This window comes from Varroa destructor, unplaced genomic scaffold, assembly GCF_002443255.2.
Source record: "Varroa destructor unplaced genomic scaffold, Vdes_3.0 BEIS01000007.1, whole genome shotgun sequence".
Lineage (NCBI taxonomy): Eukaryota > Metazoa > Arthropoda > Arachnida > Mesostigmata > Varroidae > Varroa > Varroa destructor.
The window spans coordinates 24,954,316-24,974,215 of record NW_019211460.1 but is presented as its reverse complement, the minus strand read 5'-3'; the positions used below and the strand labels follow the sequence as shown (position 1 = coordinate 24,974,215).

General features: G+C 46.1%; 1 protein-coding gene across 4 annotated transcripts in view; it reads left to right on the top strand.

Moving 5' to 3' along the window:
• The window catches only part of LOC111255035 (uncharacterized), a 564,494-nt gene that overhangs the window by 125,916 nt on the left and 418,678 nt on the right, over nucleotides 1-19,900 (top strand). The gene's annotated exons all lie outside the window — the stretch shown is intronic.

The following is a 19,900-nucleotide window of genomic DNA, read 5'->3' as shown; positions in this document are numbered from 1 at the left end:
TTTCATCTATCACGAGCGCGGCGACGACTTGATTCAATTGAAATTCAGAGGGTGAGGCGGAGGGAAGCATCTACGCGGCCAGAGGGAAATGAGTCCACGAGGACGTGGCGAACTGAACAGATATTGGGTGTCAGACGGAGTCGTCAGACGGAGTCGTCAGACGCGGCAGGAGTTAAACATATCTTTGTATTATGCAAATTTGATTTGTTATTAAATATTATACATTCTGTGTATACAGGGCGTACTCGTACGAGCCAACAAAATCAACAACAACTGTCGTACGTGTGCTTGAGTGATCTGTCAACACAGATAATTGAAACATGTTCGCTAAAGAGAGAAATGTCGCTCATTAGACAGGGTGCCCATAAGCTATTTGCCTTTAGTATAGTTTATTCAAATACAGGTATGTTAGCAGATGATGGAAATTTGCCTAATGGCTCACCAGGAAGAGCTGGAGAGTCAGACAGACAGGCAGGCAGGCACACACCATTTGAAAACCCTGTTTATTTGAATACTTAGTGTTAGACATTCGACTCGGCTCGCTAGAAGGAGATGACGAAAAGGACAGGGAATCATCTGCATTATTAGTTAGTAATAACTTTTGTTCCACTCTATCGTCATATATATAGATATATATACGTACTGGCGTAGTACATAACTTATATTCGTGGTATTTATAACCAACTCTGTGATTACGCGACTCCTGCGATGGTTTGACTGTAAAAAGCACGGTCGTATTGTTACTGTTTTTAGTGTTGATGACGCTAACGAAGCTGGCAATGATATGATGTCATTGTCAAAGTGGACTCCTGAAGTCGCGTATGTTTGTCATTAATAATGACAATATTAATAGTGCTGAGCATTTCCTCATGCTGTTGTCTTTCTTGTGGGCTCTGGAAGGCGAACCGATCGCCTCGGAGCCGGCATCCGACCGACTCACCGAACCAGTCACGTACCGGTCGATGTGATGCGACGGCGTGACCAACGTAAAATAAAGCAATTATCATAGTGATGAATAAAGAAAGTCAGTGAGAGTAATTGCGAAAGTGACCGGCTAGGGGTCAGACGAACGGGAAGGGAGTCGTCTTAGAAAATATATAATAATAATAATAATAATAAAAAGGCATATTTCTCGCATTACGAGCCAGCCGGCTTGTTTCTGATCATGTGTGTCGGTTGTCGGCCGTTGCCATCGGATACCGAGCTATCGACTGCCGGGTTTGAACGCAGCGTGCAACTGTCCAGCCGTCGGCGAATTCGACGAGCAACTCCTCTAGTACATCTGAGTGCTGAGCCGCTCACCTGGTACCAACAGCAGCGAATATTGGTAGAAATCACGGCCGTCGTAACATTTCTCTGCCACTGCTGACGCGCGATGCGACATTCTCACGCTGTTTGGAAGTTATAATCGGAACTTATTTAGTGAAATTATACGGCATTAGTTCAATTGATTAGTTTAATTCAGATGGAATGCAATGGAACTTAATCGTACAAAGGCATACGTAATGGCTAGGAGATGACGGTAGCGGTAAGATCGGCGGCAGCAGCAACTGGCTCGAGCAAGCGAAAGCGCTATCACAAGATGGCCCTCGCTCTCGGCCGATGAGATGAACCCCTTACTATGTCCTTGACGAGTATCGTCAATCGTCTGTGATTTTGTTAATACAATATCCGTGTCTGTCGTACGCGGCTCATATAACCTGTATGTGCCTAGTTAGTTCCCGGCCCCGACCAGCCAATGGGGTCTTCCCAGGTGTAAATTTAATTATTATTGTCCTGTTTATGGCCGACTTATCGTCCGCCATCCGGAAGACTACTTTCCCTCATTCCAGATTCTATCTCATGTTTCCACCGTAACGTGATGATCTTAGAAGATCAGCTTTCGCGGCAAAAAAAGGATAGACGAGACAAAATTAAATTGTGCTTTGAGCGACATCCTTAACAGTACCAGTTCTTCGTTGCTATTTCGAAACAGTATGCATTTCTATGAAGAAACGGCAAGAATTAGTGAAGACTCTATATATATATGTATGTATCAGTGAAAGTGCTATAGATCACGATGTACCGGTAAAAAAAGCACTTAATTTTCACCCTCGATTTCGGCTGACACAGCTACATATTAGGCTCGTAATATGCGTTTGATTTTGTGTTAGAAGTGTTATAATAACAACAAAACACCATAGATTATTGTGTCTAATCTATGGTGTTTTGTAATTGTTTGTCTGGTCGCATTATCATTCGAAAAGGGGCAAAGCTATGCTGTATCGCACTCTAAAGAATAATAAGCCCGGCAACAACTTACGAATAAGAGTGAAGATAGAAAAACTGTGGATTCAGCCATACTTCACGGTCTTTGTTGCTGCTGTAGGTGGGAGGGTAAATGACAGTGTACGAAGAAATTTTTGGATGCGATGCAAATTCGCCATTATGTAGGCTGACAAACTACGGCAGCCAGACTCTAGAGAAAAGCAGCGGCTCACAGGGACGGACGAAGACACCGTCAGAATACGTCAGCCTCGGCAGCGGCAACGACAATGACGACGACGACAGCAACAACAACGGTACCCGTTGGGACGAAGAGGAAGTCTGCAAAGAGGTTTTTCATGAAGCTTACAGCCCCCGTCATGATGGCGGCCGCCACGGCGACGGCGTTCGTAGTAGCCTACCATCCACGTCACTCATTGCCTTTCATTCTGCCGTTACAAAGCGACGTGTCTGCTTTACACAGAACGGAGTTACGTGCGTACAGTTTCGTTTCACCTGCATAAAACAGCATTGAGCAGCGACGGTTCCTGGTGCTGTCCTCATGCACAGGCTCATGTCTATTCTAGGGTTTTTAGGGCGTTGCGAGGCGCTGGGGAGCACAGCGCACAGGAGCGCACAACTGAACAAGGACAAGAGCAGCAGCAGCAGCTCTCAAGCAAAACGGTCCGTCCATACGCCCTTCCAGTGCCAGATAAGCACGACAAGACACCCCCCCCCTCACGTGCATATATGCGACGGGTGATAGACATGCAAGTATGTATTCTTCGCAACAGTATATCTACTCTTTTCGGAAACGTCTGTGCCGCCTGCAGGATGCGGATTGTATTACGGCTGCTGACGCTGTTGCAACTGATGGCTGCAGCTCGGTTTGTTGCAAGCAACAAGCGAACAATTTTGCTACGGAGAAGCCTGTCGTGTACTGATGGGTCATGTGACATTGAAGAAGAGCAGTCGCCGCCGTCGTCGTGGTCGTCGTTGCTGTCGTGTCGCATTGCTTATTCTACGGATGCTTCATGAGCTCTCACTCTGATGCTGTCTCCCCTCTTCCGCCTCGATCCATCCCTCCCGTTCGCTTCTTCGTATGATTTAGCGCACGCGGTTTTCGTATCCGCGTTTAGAAAGGAGGGGAAAAAAGCCTGTGCAGTAGGACTTCGCCACCCTGCACGTTACGGGACAAAGACACAGTATATCGATATGCATATGTTCATCTGCGGGAGCTTTTATGAATACTTTGCTTTGTCTATGTGGTTCTGAAAGCAAAAATGTACAAAACAGCTTTCCTACATAACCTTTTGTATGCAATGCTCTACAGTGACCTCTGTCCATGAACAGGATAATCGTCGTTGCTTCCGGTGTAGGCGGGCGAGCGCGTTGTCGTTCACTTCAATTCCTTGGTTGCCACTGTAAACAAATGGAGTGGAAGGTACTTTGTGCGGTTTCTGCTCGATAACTATAAAGAGAAGCCATCTACTATAGTTAACGGTACTGCGATGACAGCCATCGGCGAAGAAACTGCCTGTCTTAGGGCTCAACTCGTTATATGCTGCTTCGTGGGTAGTAGCAGCAGCTTTCGAGAGGGCAACCTCACAGGAGCGGCTGCATCAATGATAAAAAAGCTGAACGTTATAAGATGCGATACTGACCGTAAAAGCCATAGATATATTGCGGAATGATAATTTACGTCTGGCTCACGTCTTCTTTTGTCCGCTCGTTCGTTTATATGCGCTGGACGCTTAAACTTCACGATTAAGCCTCCGTTGGGCCACTGGCGGCCGTCATTCCTATTGCTTTTGGCGCTGTTTGCGATGGCGCAGTCGCTAATGATGCGGCGTTTCTAATTTATTTCATTATTGAGGTGGATATATAGACCCGCGGCGAACGTCTGATCGGTGTTAGTGCCCGTTGTTATTGTTGTTCCGGTGCCGCACGCCATACTGACGTTGTTGTCATTATCCTCTAGTCAATGCCTAATTTTAATTTATGAAGTAAAGTAATTATATCCTGTATGGTAATTAAACATTCTTTGAGATCGTCCCCCGCTCCATTTCGCGCTCTGGCACCTGAGCTTCTTAACGGCTGATGCACATAGGAAGCCACGCACCCGGGAGCCTTCTCGCCGTTGACGTCATGCTTACTTTCGAAGCGAACATGTCGCCGTTTAGAAGGACGACGCAAGATACAAAGGAAAACATTTATCTTTTCTCCAATAAGCACTATCTAAGTGTGGGTTCGCAGTACCTCTGAACCGCCCTTTACGGTTAACCTTAAGTAACCTTGAAACCGCTTTCCATAATAATAAGAGTTATAATATATGCTGAAATTACAGTAGTGATTAACTCTGTTGGCCAGGCCTCTGTTTAATGACAGGCTTTAAACGGCTGGGCTGGCCATATTTTGACACATCGATATCCTATTATAAACGACTTCATTTATGTGCACATATTGTTAGGGGTTAGCGACTACACCGATGCTGTTATAAATCTTGCGTTGAAGACATTTCTGTGCAGAACTTGTGCATTTCCCACCTGGAGCTTATTGAGCTGATCAAAAAACGACTATTATACAATCTGAGCAATTCATAGATTGCCATAGAAAACACGAATAACTTTTACGCAGATACCAATCGATAGGTATTCAAGCACGTGAAACGGGTAGTATGTTCAAACATAGTAAAAGTTTTGTTTGTTGGATCGGGCACGCGGCTTTCCGATGCCCCCTGATGCCAAACGAGCTGTGAAAGGTGCACTGCTCCATTTTCAGCCAGCCTGCATCCATGTACTTGTTTGAATGCGCTGTAGTGGCTTACGGCAAAGTATGACAACTATTCCTTCCGCCAGAATCTTCAAGCAGGCTATTATATCATAGACATAATAGTCGCGGTTCCGCAATGAAGAAGGGTCTCTGTAATGCTTTACAGCTGCAGCTGTTTCGTAATCCTGTCTATCCGCAGCAGCACTGCTGATTTATACCTAGCGTATAATGATGAAGATGATGATGATAATAACTACTATAAACATACAAATGAGTATAATGCTGTGTGTATGCATGTCGTCAATCATGTCAACGATTAATGGAGGAGCCGGCACCGGCCAGCCACAGGACCAATCTGCGATTGTCCACTCGGAGTAGCAATAAACTGCGTTTGGCCGCCCAATTTGCCTACCGACCTTGACTGCCTGCCGTAGTGCGCTTCACACCAGGTTAATTAAACCCGTGCAGCGGCCTTCATTTGACTCGATATTCCTAGATAACGAAAATTTAAGTAAAGAGCTGACTCAAAGCGAACAGTAGAGGACTGCCAACGCAGACTCGGAATATACGTATTTGTCTGTATGCGCGTTTGTAAGAAAGAGGGAGAGTTTATATTTCTATTCTTGCGCGTGTACTTCCTTTGTTATTTAGTCCCTATATAACTAGCTTGTATGCAGTGCGCGTCTTGCGTCTGCTGCCTTAATGTTTTGTATTGGCCAGTCCGCAACAGAGCTAATATCAGTAATAGTTCTTATAGTGCACTCCTCTAACGTCACGTATCTGTCACGTGTGCTCACTTGCAGGTGAGTCGTAGGTGGTTGTTGATCGAAGAACCAAATGGCTGAAAAGGTCATCCACCCGATCGCGGCAACAGCAGCCGCCAGGTGGGCGAAGACAAGGTACGCTGGATAACGCCGAAAGCTAAATGTCGGAGCCACATTTGAAAGACAACAATACGTAGAGATCTGGCGAACAGATTTGTATGTACGCGGTGATCGAAGAATCTCTGTCGACACGCGAATGATACAGCGGCAGTAGCAGCAGCGGTAGCGGACGAATGAACGCGTGCAGAACGACGACGGTACTTCATCTTCATCAGAAAATGATCGGGAGAATTGACCGAAGAACCGGACAGAACTAGCCAAGTAACTCCTGCAATAGGAAGAAAGCAATGATGGACTAGGGGAGGCGTAGGCTAGGTTGCCAGAACCACCGCAGCAGAAAAATGAGCAGAAGTAGAAGAAGTAACGCGAGGCAATTGCGCCGGCTGTCGGAGCTGTTGCTTGTGCGGCAGAACAGGCAATCAGATAAACCTCGACGTGGTGGGGATAAGTAAAAAATAGAAGATCATTACTAAGATAGGCGATCACACCCATGTAGCTAGCCATGCTGTGCATAAACAACTGCACGCATGCGTGGTTCAGCCGACGTCAGCCTCTCAGTGGCTCGTTGCCTAAGGTTTCGGCAATGTTCGTATTATCATCGCATCGGTCGAGTAATCGTCTGTTACCGGTAACGTACTCACTCATGTACTTGTTCCTCTGTGGCTGCGCAGAGGTTGAAGCACTTCGTGAACGCGCGGGGCCATACCATCATGCTAAGCCCAACAAACCATTCACGTACAGGGCAGCAAGGAAACGAGTGAATAGCCAAAACGCTGTTAGGTAAACATGTACATGAAGATACGGAAGCGCATTTGCTTTAAGCAGATGTGTCTTGCTATAGGCAAACAATTAAAATAAGACCCCATACTCAGTATGCCGACTAGTCAAAAGCAAATACGCATGTACAGCCATGAACGGGGCGAACAGCGATAGATTTGAAGGGAAAAAATCACCACACAATGCTAAACAATTTGCGCGCGTGCGGTTTGCGGATAGCAGTGAGACAAAGGCCCACAGAGGAATATTAAAGAGGAAGCATAGAAAAAGAGAGAGGGAGCACCGACCACAACATGAAGTGATGCTACCGAAAGCAGCGACAACTATACGAAATTGGGGTAGCAAGTAATGCACCGGAACGATTAAAACACAGATAATTTGAAACTAAGTTGTAGAAATAGCTACTGGTACTTGTCTTCGTCACGGTGCTACAGGACCTTATTACGTGTCACTTACGTGCCATTCTCAGTGGAATCGGTATCGACGATTTCCGATCGACAATGGCCTATCAGCGATACATAGTGTATGGTGGCGTGTCCAGCAATTGAGATAATGTCGCATATTATGGATATGGTATCTATGAGGATATGCCCGTTGCTGGAAAACCATTCATTGTGTGTACTGCTAGCTGGCTCTACTGGCCGGCGTCCATACGGTACAGAACGTAGGTCGTTAATCGGTGTCGCTTGTACACGATACTTAGTAAGCTTTTCCTACTTATTTATTAGACTCAGTGGGCTGTTATGTTCGAGCATCCATCGCTGTCCTATTTGGCGGTCAGATTGTTGGGATGAACCTTGTTACCGGCTGTAGGCGACTGTCGCCTCACAGGGCTGATGGGAATCGTTTCGCGTAGCAATTCGCGTCTTGTGCAGTTTAGCTGCTCTGGCTCTAGCCTACCTTTCCTTGCTTTTCGATTACTAAATCCTTGCGGTAGGCCGTATTAATAACCTGTGTCATCGTCGTTGTCGTCGGAATGGCTGTATCGCCTGCTTCTGTAGTCGTGTCTGACTGGCCGTTCCCCGCGTGCCTCAGTCATGTGGGCACTATAGCAGGCGACAGTGCTCGCTCCGTCGATTTCTTTATTCAGCTCAATTCGACTGGTGGCCGGAAAAACGATTGACACTTTCGACTCAGGACAGACGACACCGATACGGCTCATGAGTCGCGTCGGCCTGGACGCCGATGCTATGGCGGTTTGGTGACAGCGGCCACCGCAACGGCGCTAGCACTGCTGGATTGTGTGTTCACGGAGTCTAGTGGCGGATTGAGGCTGCGAGTCGAGAACAGACCGTAGCGGTGGTTCTTTCTTTTTTGCACATGGAAAAAATAACTAGTTTATCCCTGGTTTAAATTGGACGGTCCGGAACGGCGGAGGCTATCGGCTTGTCAGTCTCTCCACTAAATGCCGATTCGTCGGTCATGTTCCTGCGGAGGCCAGCATCGCCGTTGCTGCTTTAGGTAAAGGAGGAAAATAAAAACCAAGCCTGCCAGCCTGTCTGTCTGTCTGCCTGCCTGCCTGCCTAACAGTAGCCAGCAGCGACAACATCGGCTTGGTTGCAACGATGCCGTGGCATCATCGTAGCAGCGTACCGCACAGCCAGCGGTTCACTAACTATTCACTAATGACGTTTTTGTGCGGAATGATGAACCGAACTTTGAACAGCGAAGTGATCAGATAACGACTGCAGCCATGGCGCAGCGGTTAGAACCGCAGCAACGGTGGTGGCATCGCCAACGCCGCCGCGGCCGAGTTTCCACCTCAGCGTCGACGATGACTGTCAGAGAAAAAAATGCCCCTGACTGACCCTACGTACGTATTCACATGGCGTAATTCAGCTATTATTATTACGCGCGCGATTCTTGCTACGAGAGCTGATGACATAGCTGCCACTGGTATTGCTGAGGCGGCAGCAATGGTAGCGGCAGTGACGGCTTCGATGCGTATTCAAATACCGGCCCAGTGGTGACGCCGTTGATGTGGCGCGTATTTTGTATTACTACTGTCGATGCTATGACTCTGGCCATAAGCGCGGTACATTTACAGAGTTCTCCAAAAGTCTTCTTTTGCAAAAGGTACATCTGGCAATAGAAATGTATGTCATTTAGACAGGTGCGGCCAATTTCAGTTGCTGAGCAAATAGAGGAGATAATAGTAGATGGACGGATTGATGCTCAACTCCGCCAATTAAGTGACTGCGGAAACGAACTCGTTACACCTGTAATACAGATGTTATAAACTATGGTATAATAGTACCTAGATTAATAAAACGTAGTCGTAAAGCAAGACAAGCTTTTGATTCTGTTTATTTTTATTGTTTTCCAAACAAGCGATTTTCCCCTCCTGGTGTGGTGGAACAAAGGATATATTGAACACATGAGAATTCTATACGTTATTGTATATACCGTGTTATCTCAGTCTCGTCCAACATTATTCGTCGTTCAACCACACTAGACCCAAAAATGCTTCTAACGCATCTATAGTATACGCAGTCGTCGCCAGCAATTGGGCATCTCGCATCGGGCAATTGACACCACCGTAACGCCTGCCAAGTGCTGGGCGTCTATTGAGAACCGCCATCACTGTCACCGTCACCACAAGTAGAAGTAAGCTGCTGCTGCTGCTGCTGCTGCTGCTGCTGCTTACGCAGGGAACTCTCCTCATCGCTCATCATCCAGCCACTTGGACTCTGAGTCATTGGCCCCTACTGCCTGCGCATATGGGCAAAATTGGTCACAGTACGAGAACAAATTACAGACGCTTGTGCTGCTGCTGTTTTTTTTCGCTTGTCTGTTCAATGCAGCTTTCTGCCTTCTTCTGTTCCTGCAGCAGCAGCAGCAGCAGCAGCAGCAACAGCAACAGCAGCAGCAGCATCATCACTTCTGTGTTGGTGATGCTGATAGTATATTCTTGGGCTTTGGATAATCGGTTCGTCCCGATGAGCCTACTAGAGCCTATCGATGAGCCAACGATGCGAAACGATCAGATAGATCGGCGCATTAGCGAAAGTTCCATTGCCGCTGCTGCTGCTGCTTCTGCCGTGGGTTAGTACTATAGTTGTGTTCGTAACTCCTGCTGTTGCAGATTTCATTTTAATTATACTCAAATTATGATTGAAAGCTTAGGTAGGTGTAGCAAACATCGATGGTCTGTCTGTTGGATAGCCACTCGTTACTCACGAAGCTGATCGAGCCACTCCGCTCGACCATCTGTGTGCGCGGCGCAATAACACCACCTCTTGTGTAATGTCTCAGCAGTGGCAGCCGCGAAACACAACAGAAAACGGCAACAAACAGATAGCGAATCGCATCAGATTGCACACACGCGGATCAGAAAGATGAACGTATGCCTCCGCTGAATCAACAGGAAGCGAAAAAAAAACCAAAAGGGAATGAAAGAGTAGTCCGAATAGAACCGAAAAACTGAGCAGGCAACCGTCCCGTGTTGGCCTGAGTGCCGCCCGCCGGTTTAGTTAGTGAGCGTCGAGTTGTGGCGTGGTGAGGCGTCCAGCACTGAGCAGAGGCGCCCCTAACAGACTTATGCGGAAATCCATTGCTGCGGCCTGAACCGATGCTCCAATCACCCGGAACCCAGAAGTCGGACAGCGTCATGTAATCGTCCTCACGTAATAATGGTGTTCCAAGAATGCATATGGATAAATACAGTCTCACTTCGGTGTGCATCGACTTACAGGAGTCAACCAGCTTTTTCTCTACGTTTGTGAGCACTTACGTTCAGAATGCTTAGATGTATTTTATCAGTGAGCCTCAAATTAGCAATAGCAATGACAGACAAGATGAGCGAAGCTGAAGAGAACCACATCCTACGGCCTAGATGAACTGCACACTCGTGCCGGTACAGTGAAAACGCGGTAACTCACCGAAAATCAATAAACATTATAGCTATAATAGGCAATCATAGAAAGCTGGCAGCTACATAATTTGTGGGGACGGCGACGCTGTCGGCGGCGCGGGCAGAATTGATCTCATCTTCTGTGGACGAGAAACAGATTGCGATAACAGTAACAAGAAAGTGAGTGGACAGCCAGGTATCTATATCAATCGATCCGTGTGACAATGCTGTGACATAATATGCTGATTCGTTTGCCACATAGACTATGGTCAATACTTTTATTCGAAATTAGTTGACTACCGATCCGTTAAGCGATGCAGTGGAGGCGTCTTCGTGTGATTAACATTCGACCTGGTACGTCTTGGTTCTTATTATTAGCGGATACGCATGTACGAAACGTCGTAACCATGCGTCAACGTTCGCTACCGTCACGTTTCCCCAGTTAGACGTTGTTCATCGACGAGGCTCCGTACACATATCTAGTTCATCTATATTCGATATGGCTTGCAGGTACTCTATTGAGGTATCAACTTGATTTGACCTTCTGCAGGAATAGGCCACAGTGTTGTTGTCTCGTACTTTAGTCCGTGTTCGGCAATAGGCTGTTATTTTTATTCTGCACAGTTTTGAGCGCGGTTAAGCTTTATAGCAATGATCGTCATGATTTTCGTCGTTATTCTAACTCTGCTTATCGTAAACTGCGTACTTACTTAAAAGGCGGGACCTCGCAAATGAAAGCTCTGACGCTCGAATCTCAGTAGGACGATTCACGCCGGACGCTAGTTGGCCATCTGGCGCCGTAACAACAGAGATCGCAATGACACCGCTCCATTTTATTGACGAAGCGTGCATTCTGTAAACACATGCATGTGCGATCATGGTACTAGATGCAGCAATACATCCGTACTTTACATGTATGGGTGTAATACTCATGCACCCGGCGGTATCACATGCAACCGTCACAATATCGAATAGTAACGTAGAAATGAAATGTATCATTATTAAGCCACGTTGGTTGATCAACAAAACTATTGAAATGCGCCACAGTGCTCTGCGCTATGCGATGTGGTCGAAGGGGTGCGCGATAGGACGTCAGGGGTGTTTGGTCCAGCAAATAAACACGTCGAGGGAGATTGCTGCCGGGGATGTTCAGGATATCGGCTCCAGCGGTACCAACCGTGGCCGTCGCCGTAGGTTAAAGTTGGAGTCTTGCTGCCTCTATCGTCACAGTTGTAAATGTGTGGAGAAATGATGATAACAACGATGCCTTCCCGTCTAAACTTTTACGAGATCTTAACCCTCGCCAGCCTCCATAACGCCGCCTGGCAATGCGTTTGCTATTAACTAATACTATATATGTCTGTACTGGTGATGGCGTAATGGGTAGCGTATTTACCTGCTAAACTTGAATGATACATGATAGTCTGGACTTAAATCTGAGCGTGGACACACGATCCGTTTCGCCAGCCGTCTGATGGTATACCTAACGACAGTGCCGGACTTAAAACTCGAAACAGCTTGTGCTGTATTTGTTTGTTGGGTTGATGCGGTGTGTCTCTGCCTTGTGCAGTGTGTGAGCAAGACTGATCGAGGCCGACTGGTAATAGACTTGTCCTTAATTGCTCCTATTTTAGTCGAAATCATGTGGCAACAGTTCTAATATCCAGCCCCATCTCAGAACACTTTATCCGACATTGTACGGCTCGCAACGTCCGTATATCAACGGCAAACTGCTCCCGTTACAAAGCGGGAGGCTACTACCTATTCCTTCCAAGTTTTAGGCCTCGCATGACGAACGTAGGTCAAGACGATCTAGTTAACTAGCTGTCAATGAACTGCATACCGGAACCAGATGCCGCAACCAGATGCCCATACGCAAGCGAGAGACAAAGTATAGTCTCTTATCGTACATATATAGTGTTATGGTGGACTCGACGGCTAACCCTCTAGTAGAGAGGAGGAAGTTGCCGCTTGAAGTCCCTTGAATGACATACATATGTTACACAAATTGTGTAAATTCAGCTTCTGTTTTATGTAATATTGGGACGGCCATCTCTTTCATGCTCATTACATCATACGCTAGAAAAAGGGCGATTGGTCTCTGACCAGTTGTTCTGACAGGTGTTTCAGTTTACGCGTGCGTTCGAGCTGCTCGCGCAGCAGCAGCTAAGTTGCCATATTGCGTCGCAACGCACGGTGATGTCTCTGTGAACTACCAATGAACCGACTGGCCAACGGACAACCAGTCAACTAGGAAAAAGTTTGACTTTCCCGTTGTGTTTAGCAGCGACGTGGGCGGCGACGCCCTGATCGGGATGTGGGACTTGCTTGGTAGCAATAGCAGACAGGAACTATTGAGCTATAGCCCAGCTGTACCCGCGTTGGTTAGAGTCTAAACGACGTTTACATCCTCGTTTATCCCTATATTAGTAGACACTCTATGAAATAAAGCCAATTAGAGATTGAGCTGTGCACCAAATACCGTTATCGCCACGCCGAAATCGTCGACTTAGCCTTTAGAAAACTCCTGCTTGTATTATGTGTATAATGTTTTCTGACGTACTGCATTTATGGACCTCGAGTTTACTTCACTGTCGAGTACATCCTAACTTTGCCATTAATTGACAGCAATAAATGATTGATCTTGCACACTTAGTATATCATACCTTGCTGGTCTGCCACTCCACGTATCGGCGTGCTGGATATAGTACATGAAGTAATTATGCTTTGCGGTGTCATCACTGACAACAGTTACCTATAGGAATCATTTAAGCGACATCGATGGTTCACTGAACAGTATATAAATGGAAATGCAAAAGTGATAAAAAAAAGGTGCATATTTGGAATAACCTTAGGGTCACCGTTGAAGTGCAACTGGGGTGCGCAGGCCATTGTCACGTCTATACATAGTACGTACGTGTTTATCGCATTCTAGTAGTGACCAAGCAAATCTGCCAGACTCCTATTTTACCAGGCCACAGCCGGCCTTCTCGATTTCCTGTCTGCCAGCTGGACAATCAGCATATCTTAGTATTAGTAGCGCCCTCAATGTCACCATTATAACGATAGGCTGGGCATGACACTAGGTACGTGTGTAGCCGTGTTATAATCAATCAAATCTATCATGTTCAGGGCACGTAAGATAAAACATTCGAAGCATATGAGACGCCAGCAGTTTCATGCATATTCCCACACATCAGTCTGTGTGCGTCTTCCGATCGACCGCCGTCATGAGTTTAACAACGTCATCCACATTAGCGTTACGCTTTCAAACGCTTGGCCATCGGGGCCATTGGCAATGAACCGATAAGCCGGCTTCGTTCCGTCTAATTCGAATTCGGTCACCGAAAGTCGCGGCAGCTTGAACGAGGTTCCCAAACTTCGACCTGTTACCACTACAAGCATCAGCACCACGAGGACAACAGGCAAAAAGTTCCACCTTCGTACTCCAGCAAAGCAGAGGAGTAGGATCTAGCAAAAGAAGCAGGAGAAATTCTCTCACCTAGAGTAAAAAGCAAACTGACAAGTTACGGCTGGATAGATGTATCGCATTGCGGTTGCTGCAACATAAACGTCTAACTCTCCGCGCATCTGGTGGCCACGATTGCAAACGACTACTTCCCAAAAAATATTGAGCTAATGGCTGGTGCTGGTTGGTGGGGGCCGTTAATAGTCGTAGGCAGAACAAACATCAACATTAGCAGCCAGCAATGGCGATCGTAGGCGGAAAAGTTACGTCAAATAAACCCTTGCAAATATCCGCATAAAAGTTCAAAGGCAGAGGGTGTCAGAGCGCGAGTAACCGAGACACAACAACAGTGAAAAATCGAGCAGATTTCGTAAGAAAAAATAGAAGCAAGGAAATTTTTAGATGGAATAGCATTTGTAGTACTGGGTAGATGTAATGCGAACGACGCATCGCTATCGAACTTGATCGTCTGTATTGTCGCCTATCGTACTTTGTCGGTCTCTATTAAAGCGACGGGACGAAGGGCAAATAGAATTACAAATTGAAACGCAATTAACTTCGTAGATGTATTACTGGATCCCTGCAGTCCCTGCTTAGACAGGCAGCTATTAGGGGGTTCGCTCTGCATTCATTCCGTCAAGTTATCGAACTTAAATTACTTATAATCGTCTACCAAGGCTGTGTAGGCGATAGTGTCGAGTCGTGGGGGTGCCGGGTTCCATTATGTCGGGCGTACACAAATTGTCTTTGCGCAATTTCAATCAGGAATATTATATTTTTTATTATTCCGATGGCAACTTCGTATGCCGTTGGTCAGGCGTAAATAAACAGAAGAGACATAGCTGTGAACTGAAACTTTGGCCCGTCCACTGGCCGCTATCATCCTCATCTGCTGCGTGAAGAAGTTAATTAAAACATCATACTGCAGCTGTGAAAATCATTAGTGCTATCCTCTAGAAACAGAGGGTCGAAAGTTGTATAGTGTTCTGCGGTTTGTGAGCAGGTCAGTTGCTAAACATCCTTGACAGTTCTACAGACATTTGGCAAAATTGGCTCGACTATGACGCGCAGCTCCATCTTCGAATACGAACGCGTTCTTCGTTTAACAGTATTACAAGAGGGTGGAAGCAGACGAAAAACCAAATATGAACGATTAAAAAATTGAGGACATCTAAATCGCAACGGAACCCGAAACAACGTCTGTACCAAAGTAGCGAAATCCCGGCCCTTTTTACGAAGTTATAATTTTATGCGGCCTTAAGTACTTTTCGTCATTGAATTGTTTCCCGAACAAACATTTTTACAGCAGAACTCGTTAAGGTGTTATATTTATAACGACTTATTGTGCAGCTGGTAATCCAAGTTGCTCTTCGTGCATCACAATATGACCTTAAACATGTGGCAAAATAAGACTACAAATACAGCTGACGACGCCTGTGGGTTTTCAAGTTACGTGTTTTTCTCTTCAAAGAGCTATCATTATTGCTAGGGGAAATAGCGCTAGCTGTTTCGCCGGTAACCGCAAAAAGCTATCTTTCTCCCTGTCTCTGACCGTGTCACTCACTTGCACGCCTCGCAAATCGTGTCTAGATTTGGAAACGATAACATTTCTGTCATATGAACAAACAAATCACATTTAATACGATTATATAAACTACCTATACAAGCAGGTCAATGTATGTTCAAGGGAACTAAGGGGCGTTCATATGCGTATCGTGTAATATGTAATTGTTTGCCCTTGTTAACGTGCATTCGTTCGCGTGTTACCAGCCCTAATTCTATTCCACTTGACTTTTGCCTAGACTTTGCCACTGCGGTGACAATCTTTGCCGGACTGCTGTCTGTCGTCATCAGCCATGCCAGATCGATAGGCTTGTATGGTCAGAATGGTGGTTCTCGTGGTGGGTGGGGTAGCAGCAGCGCGACGATGGCGCTGCTTTTGGCAGCATTTTCACTGACTCAACTCACCTTTGCCACTAGCACGACACACCAGCTAGGTCCGAGCGTTTATCGGTTCGCCATCAGCCGTCAGGGAGTGCCGCTTCATCGGCTTACTGATAGGACCGCTAAGCGGACACTCTTTTCAGCAAGAGCTCACGGTTTCGACGACAAGAGCAAATCTCTGAGGACAGATGGATCCTCCAAGATCATTACGGCCACACGCCACCCAAATATTAGAACACGCGCGATCCTCGACGTAATGTTAACGATAATAGTAGTTCGAGTGGTTGTGGAATAACAGTAGCCGATGTACACTTTTCCGTATAGCTAGATTGGACACGTAAGGTTTCGGTGCGTGTTGTATCGGCAACTACGCTAGACAAGATTAGAGATCGCTGACAGTAAGGTACAACCAGAGCTAAATGACACTGCAATTGCAGTTGGCAATTGAGATGTACGGTAAATGAATGAAGTCTTACCGCCCCCCGTTCACGATTGCCAGCCGCTGTTGGAACGATCATGCAATAAAAGCGTTAATCTGGTCGAAGAAAATAGGTGCGAGTTCTAGGCCGTGCCATGAGAGGAATCTGCCTTGATATTATAGGATCTTCTACAATCCTACAACGGTGTAGGCCGATGCGTATTTTCATTATGAAAAAAACTCGACTTGAATGAGACGTGACGTAATCTGCGCGGGGTGAAGATCGTATTTACCTCTACAGACGTGTGGGTCTATATAGGTGTTAATATTAGGCTAAAATGTCGAAGCGTTACTGAATGATAATCGAAAGGGCTTATTCGAGCGAAAGCGGAAAAAAAAACAACAAGTTGTATTATTTCCTCTTTTACAACGATGTCGCCCATTGGTTTATGCTCGTTTGGATTTTGTTACGAGTCTTAGTGTATACACTCATTGAGACAGAATGACAACTTGATGAATATAGACGAACACCGTAAGCTAGCGAAAGCTCACGTACTTGTTTTCATACTTCGTTGACGTCACAGAATTTCCTTCTTGGCCAAAAGTTCTTTAAACCCGTATGGAAAATTAGATCGATCGCTAGATGTCCTCGAACTGTTAAATATGAGATATTATTAGCCGTCCGTCCTCTGGGCTCTTCTGTTTAATAAGAAACTCGTCCGTTCGTTGCTCCCCAAAGCAACCAGAGTATCCCACCGGCATAAGCACCTAATACGCATATAACTAGTAGACCCATTACATATATATATATATGTTTTCTTTTCTCTATATAATTTAAGCGGAGTCGTAGGGGGCGTTAGCATAAGAAAGACGAGGCTATCAGCAGGTTTGGTTGGAAATGTCCAAGCAAAGGGTGAAAATCTCTGACAACTCGTCTGTGATCTATCTGCTCTATCTTGGTTTCTCTCTGTGGCTGTTACCATTGTGCGAATTGTTACATTTTCGAACTCCCGATGGCAGTTCAAGCCATCAATGCAAAGACGCATACAGACAGAGACAACGCTTGGTGCCGACTCGCGCACCCTTTTTTCCATTCTCACACAAGCTACGAGTGACATTAGCAGTAGTTGCGTAATGGCATCAATAATGGCGATAACGAGGAGTAAGAAGGAACGATAATAGCCGTTTGAGGTCGCCCCTCCCGCTTCTGCTGCTGTCGTCATCTGCCGCATTATACAACAATATTAGATCATGAGGCAACTAAGTGACGAAGTATGCCCACTTCTCGAGATTGGTTGCGGTTCGCCACCGGAACTTGAATTTACGTGTTGCACTAGTTCCACTTCATGACCACTCCGTGTGCCACAAATCACCGGGGCACTACGCCGCGCCGGGCTGCTGTTTCACGCCGTGTCAGGTACCGATTACGTAGTGCTTGACACCTTTGAAGTTCGGTGTCCGGTTTTAACCGGCCAACAGCTTCCTGCTACGGCCGTGTTAACACTGCCAGCCATATAACTAACTACCTGTGCTGGTAGCAGCGACGCTATAGTAACGGCGCGAACGAGACATAGTCATTGCAATATGGCCGAGATGGCTGCCGACGCTGTGCGGGTGGCTGTGACGACGGCGGCGCGAGCAGCATTCTCGTCCTGCCATCTAACTATCTCGCTGAAAGAGCCGAACGGGCGTGTGTATTTGCGACACTGAATTTATGGTATGCACGCAGATGACCCAGCGACAAGATCAGATGGACGGATCGCTCATTTCGGCGTGCAGCAACTTCGATTCAAACGTTCATAGGTCGCGTTGTTCTTGTCATCTGGACTGAAACGTAGTGATAATAATAAACTTGGTAATTACAGACAGAAAGAAAGAGAGGGAAAAATACAAAAAAGATACAATACAATTGAGACGCAGTCAGAAAAACGATCATCGAAGGAACGGAGACTGACAACGGGATGAAGTGTCGCAACGAGTTGACTGCTTAATGAAAAATATGCCATTGGTTAACAGCTAACCGCCTTTTATGGTGCGGGCATGAGCAGAAAAGGGAAGAACGTGAGCGTTAAACTTGAAGTGAAGAACGTTAAACTTATCATACCGGGCTTCTGTAACTACAATCACAATAGCACTTTAGTAAACGAAGATGAATTTTCGCAAACGTATTGTGTAATATGGGATGTGTATACTGAATGTTTGAAGTTGCCTTTTGATCTAATGAATACTCGGCTCCGTCTTCGTAGATGAACTCAAAGGGGAGTTACACGATTCGTCAAACAGGAAGCAACGTCTAAGATGCTCACGGGGGAGCGATGTTAATAGAAAGCAAATTAAAGCGAAACACTATATAGGGTTGAAGCATAATTTCTCTTCAGTGTTGGGCACGACGTAAATAAGTAAGAGAAATGGGACTTGGAAAATAGGCCCGAAATAGTTTTCTTTGTGTCTGCTTATGATTTGTTCATAGTATGAGTTGATATGAGGGTCAACGGTGCAAACACTGATATGATTACTTCAATTGTCGACGAGCGAGTAAGCAGTAAAAGTGTGGCCGTACAATGGTACAAAAATAGCTAAGACTAAACAAATTAGACTACCCCAGTAGAAACGTTATTAGCAAATCTAGTAGGTGGAACTTAGGCTGGCAGTACCTAATTAAATTCTAGGTTCGGGGCTCGCGTTTTTGCGCTGAATTACGAATTTCATGCAGTAGTTTCTTAGAAAAAAATAAACCATAACGAGTACAGAAACACGCTGTTGTCCAGCTAACAACGACTAAGTATTGTCTTAACAGGCTCACTCGAGAACTTTGATTTATTACACTGCAGTAAAGGCCTGCAGGGAGGCCTATTAAGCATTGTTTCACGGATGTGACAGCTTTATTTTTTTCTTATTTACAAGCTATTGTTATTGTTTTTGGCGCTTTTCTGCTGTTGAAACGTTTTTGCACCTATGCTGAAAGAGAGTCGAAAGGTGTCTTGCCTCCCGCTATTACTGTGTCATCATTACCAATTATTATCTTTGTCATTATCGTTAGTGGATGGGTGCAGGCGCTGGCTGCGGCAATGACGAAGATGTTGACGCTGCCGCAAATATCGAAATAGCACTTTAGGGCCATAAATAGAGAAGGACTTTTTTCTTCGTCTGCTGTTTGACCTGCTTCACCCCGGCTGCGTTTTCCGTTCAGCGTACAAGTGGGGCGAAGTGATGCCGTTACGGAGGTGTCTGTCCTTGTTCGTGCGGCATCAATGAATAGTGAATCAGTCGGTCACTTCATTTCAACTGCTCGTTTGCCGGCTGCCTCGGCAGTGGCAGGCGGTAGTAACTCGGCGGTAGACGCTCATATTTGTGCGCTGTTACGTGAAGGCTTCTCGTGTCTCGGCAGAAGAAAGGCTACCGCTGGCCCTGCTGCTGCTGCTGCTGCTGTTGCCAGTCATGTTTCTGCTGCTTCCTTCGACGACAGCGAGGCTGAAAAACGGGGCAAACGAAGGCGGAATAGAAACTTACTAGTAGCAGCCGATAACGGCGAGGGCGGT